Below are 5,198 nucleotides of genomic sequence, written 5' to 3'. Positions count from 1 at the left end.
GCGAGGAGGCGCAGTGGGAAGGACGACGGTTCAATCCCGCGTCCGGCCATCCTGATTTAGGTCTTCCGTGATTTCCCTAAATCGCTTCAGGCAAACACCAGGATGGTTCCTTTGAAAGGGAACGGCTGACTTCCTTCCCCGTCCTTCCCTTAATACGATGAGACCGGTGACCTCGCTGTTTGGTCTCCTCCACCAAATCAACCCAACCCCTAAACAAAAGAAAAAGCAACAGCCTGTTGTTCAACATAAGTCAGTGTCTGATTACACGGTGGTGGGCGCTAACTGAAATAGCGAACACAAGCACCACGATAAGTAGGAACTTGAGAGCACTACTCCAAGTGAGAAAAACAGACCCGTTGGAACTTCCTGGCAGATTAAAACTGTGTACCGGACCGAGTCTCGAACTCGGGACCTTTGCCTTCCGCGGGAAAATGCTCTACCAAAGGTCCCGAGTTCGAGTCTCGGTCCGGTACACAGTTTTAATCTGCCAGGAAGTTTCATATAAGCGCACACTCCGCTGCAGAGTGAAAATCTCATTCTGCAGACCCGTTGGAGCGTACCTAGGCTGCCGACGAGCGACACGTGCCCCAGCAATATGACTGAGAACTCCTTCTGAATAAAAAAAAAAAAACATGGATTTTCAAAAGATGGTTGTGGCGCCCTATTTCTGCCGTTCTGTAGTCGACTCACCAATCCAGAGGCACTTAACAAGCTTTGGCCAGTCTGGCGAGTCGCTGTGCACCTCCAGAGCGCCTCAGACCAACCACATTTAGATCCTCCCCCCCCCCCCCCCCCTTAATCCTACTAGGTAGATAGGGATGCTTTGCACTGTGCCGGAATTGCCACCTACGAGTGTCCACGTATGTAGCATTGATAAACCGGTCAACCGTCACCCCAACCCTCTTCATCATGAAATCGAGAAAAAAATGTAGATGCAGCAAACTGCTAATAATTTGTGGAGAGGTGCAACTGATCTCGATCTATCATTTCAAAAAATAACAGGTACTTGAAAACACTGTATGAGGAATTCAGCAAACAATGAACGCTCCTGGTTCAAATGGCTCTGAGCACTATGGGACTTAAATTCTGAGGTCATCAATACCCTAGAACTTAGAACTACTTAAACCTAACTAACCTAAAGACATTACACACATCAATGCCCGAGGCAGGATTCGAACCTGCGACCGTAGCGGTCGCGCGGTTCCAGACTGTAACGCCTAGAACCGCTCGGCCACTCGGGCCGGCGAACACTGCTGTACCTGATCGAATTGGTAAGTAAGCTTCCCAACACTGTGATGTTATAACGATCCCACGTGTCGTTTTGGGATAAGCTTATGAATAGTTATAGACATCAACACACACCACAAACGTGAGTACCGCACAAATCACTATTAATGAAAATTATACGGCACAGTCGTACTCTACCAAATATTGTCACCATTTAATTCGTTACCCAGGGATAACAACGTTGTACTTCACATTACAATATTTACTTAATTAATCCTGCTTCTTAATTACGGCACTTGCGCATTTCAAGATGTATAAAAGGTTCCACAGTTAATTATTTTTATAAGCAGTTGGCGTCTCAGGCCAAAGATGTATTGGTTACTATGCTAACAAACAACATTTATTTACATTCCATAATTAGTTATACCTCTGCTAAGAAATTTTAAATATAGTCTTTTGTACTGAATAGAAATTCTTTCGTAAGGAAATCTTTGCGTGTTGGTTTATAATTGCCAATACTTTTTATCTGGAACTCCAACGTTACCTTTCATGACATTACGTAAACAGTAAATTCCGCTTCGTTAAACTTTGACAGAATACTTCTCTGCTTTCCTTTTAAAGACTCGTCATTCATTTATTTATATTACATCGCGACATGAGCGTGCTTGCTCTACTTCGTATACGTCAAAAAAATGGTTCAAATGACTCTGAGCACTATGGGACTTAACATCTTAGGTCATCAGTCCCCTAGAACTTAGAACTACTTAAACCTAACTAACCTAAGGACATCACACACATCCATGCCCGAGGCAGGATTCGAACCTGCGACCGTAGCAATCCCGCGGTTCCGGACTGAAGAGCCTAGAACCGCACGGCCACCGCGGCCGGCCGTATACGTCAGATCACTAAACTATAAACCTGTATTTTTCTATTTTTTCGAAGATCGAAACTGAATTTCACTTTATTTAGATTAGTGGGTAAAATGCTAATACGGAGACTTGGTTTTAATTTTAACGAATAAGAGTTTATTTAAAACGAATCAGATATTTTCATTGGCAAACGTTGATGTCAGCGAGTGACCACCAATCTAATAACCACACAGAACGATACAGAAATTAAAAAGAAAAATCACAATATAAAACTTCCGCGCCACCACCACTTTCAAGCTCAATTTAAAATCAGATTTTCAGAAGTCAAGCACTTCAGGTGTTGGCTTCTCGCTCACCAAGTACAAATCGAATTGAATATCACTCGTCACTTACCACTACATTAATAATAGCAGTTGGGTTCGTTGACCATTTCTATGCCGACGACCTCCAGCTCTACCTAAGCGTCAGACCTGAAGACGTAAACACTGCAATCGCTCAGATGAATGATGATCTGTCTTCGGTAGTGACATGGGCGAAAAGCCTGGGGCTTAAACTAAATGCAAAAAAGACGCAAGTAATCTTAATAGCCCATCAGAAATTAATAAGTTCAGATTTCCGCGAACGGCTACCTCCTATTCTGCTCGACGGTACTCCAATACCATATCAGAAAACAGTGAAGAACTTGGGTGTAACTTTGGATGAGCATCTCAACTGGGCGGAGAATACAGTCGCAGTGTGCCGAAAGACGTCTGCTTGTCTCTATGCTCTCAAAAAGTTTCGGAACATATTTCCACAGGACTTGAAACGCCAGCTCGTGCAAGCACTCGTTCTACCGAACCTCCACTATTGTGGTGTGATTCAACAAGGCACGAGTAGTGAAAACAAAAGACGGCTAGAGCTAACCATGAATGCCTGTGTGTGTTACACGTGCAACATTCGCCGATATGATCATGTTAGTGCTTCATACTCCGAGCTAGAGTGGCTGCGGCTGGACAAATTGCGTGACTACCACACTCTATGTCTACTCCGCCGACTCCTCGTCGCGCAAGCACCCCAGTACCTTGCTTCAGAGATTAAATACCTGTCATTCCATCATAATCGAAACACGAGGTCACTCTTATTTGGTATCCTAACTGTGCCCACTCACAAAAGAAAAACTTTTGCAAACTCCTTCTCAGTTGCCGCTGTCCGCCTCTAGAACAAACTGCCCCTTACCTTGCGCAAAATTCAATCTCCTGCTGCTTTTAAGAAGAATTTAAAGCATTTCCTACTATCATCCTCATAAAGTTCTCCACAAAATTAATGTACCAGGCCAATCCTCTCATCTGTCAAATAGCAAAGCTAGCGTCTCCTATGTTGCTCCTGATATGCCTTCCCCTTCATCTATCTCTATTAGCCAAGGAATCTTCTTTTCCTTTACATTTCCTTAATTATGTTTCATCATGTCTATTCTTCTCCTCCCTTCACCATGAGTCTCCCTCATACTCCCTGCCGCCAGCACTCCTATCTAAAATTTGTCTCTTCAATAATGTCTAATTATAACAGTACTTATGATCTACGAATATAAACTCTATATGTATGTATTTTTCCAGGTGTACCTTTCTAATTGTTTATTTCAGTTTTTGTACTAGATGTAGTTTAACATGCCTACTAAAACGTATGAATGTAAAATAAGTAGAATGCCTGGTTAGATGTAAGAGAGGGCCTGATGGCCCTAATCTTGCCAGGTTAAATAAATAAATAAATAAATAAATAAATAAATAAATAAACCCCGTGCTGCTTCTGATGGATCGACAGGATGGCTTATCTGATTGAAGAAAGAGTGAAGGTGACAAGAATTTCTTGGATGCAATGAAGAGTTTCTTGCTGCTGTTGCTTTGAAATGCATTTATGGGTTAGGGTAACATTGTGGTTTTTGGGAAGCACCTTGTACTATGATTGATATATCAGTGTAGTATGTTGGCGGCGGAGGGATAACGACTTACCTCTCCTGGTAAGGCAGCTACTGCTCCTCATGTCAGCGGCTACTCCAAACATGTCTAGCTGGACGCTGTTCACTGAAAATGGGTAGTAGCTTTCATAATAAAGATTACCCTATGTAGCTTTGTTTCTCCATGCCGGTTAGGGCTTGGCAAGTGGAAACATGCTTGCTGAATACTGAAACTGTAGAAATCACGTGTTGCGGAGGCTTCAGTGGAGGCTGATCACTAACAAAACCGCGATGGATTTGTTAAAATTAATGTTGTGAAAATGATGGGTAAATGGGGATGACTTCCTTTGTTAGCCAGTACTTACAAAACACGCACTTCTCTCTGTATCAGCTTCTCATTAACGGTAGATCCTTTTTTGTTCTAGTGACGACGACTCTTCTGCACCAGGATCTAACGCAGACGAAGTGCAAGCACAGAGTAAGAGAGTGACGTGAGGCGAAGCGAATCGAGATCGTGGCTTTATAATGTCTGTACCCAAAAAAATAGGAGACTACACTACACTGACACCCTTCTAATGCCAATGGCGACAGCGTCTCCAGCCACTCGCCGGACCTGGGCAGACCTTTGATATCAGTCTTCTGAGGGGTTTGACGCAGCCAGCCACGAATTTATGGTTCAGATGGCTCTGAGCACTATGGGACTTAACATCTGAGGTCATCAGTCCCCTAGAACTGAGACCTACTTCAACCTAACTAAACTAAGGACATCACACACATCCATGCCCGAGGCAGGATTCGAACCTGCGACCGTAGCAGTCGCGCGGTTCCGGACTGAAGCGCCTAGAACCGCTCGGCCACTGCGACCGGCCCACGAATTTCTCCTTAGTGTCAACCTCTTCATCTCGGAGTAGTATTTGCACCCTACGTCTTCAGTTATTTGTTGGATGTATTCCAGTCTCTGTCTTCCACCACAGGCTTTAGCCACTACAGCACCCTCTAGTGCCATGGAAGTTATTCCCTGACATCTTAACAAATGTCCTCTCATCTTGTCTCTTCTTCTTGTAAGTGTATTCTTCTTCGACGAATCTGTGGAGGATTTCCTCATTATTTAGCTTAACAGCCCACCTGATCCTTTTATAGCAACACATCTCAAACGCTTCGATACTCTACTT

The 5,198-nt window shown here is 43.7% G+C and overlaps 1 non-coding gene across 1 annotated transcript; it reads right to left on the bottom strand.

Moving 5' to 3' along the window:
• Positions 1–1,157: 1,157 nt before the first annotated feature.
• Positions 1,158–1,241, bottom strand: Trnas-gga (transfer RNA serine (anticodon GGA)). The gene is given in 2 exon segments: positions 1,158–1,192; positions 1,202–1,241. It is a non-coding gene; the product is annotated as a tRNA-Ser (tRNA).
• Positions 1,242–5,198: the final 3,957 nt, after the last annotated feature.

Source organism: Schistocerca serialis, chromosome 1 (assembly GCF_023864345.2).
Source record: "Schistocerca serialis cubense isolate TAMUIC-IGC-003099 chromosome 1, iqSchSeri2.2, whole genome shotgun sequence".
NCBI lineage: Eukaryota > Metazoa > Arthropoda > Insecta > Orthoptera > Acrididae > Schistocerca > Schistocerca serialis.
Note: the sequence above shows the minus strand (reverse complement) of the source record. Positions and strands in the feature narration are given on the sequence as shown.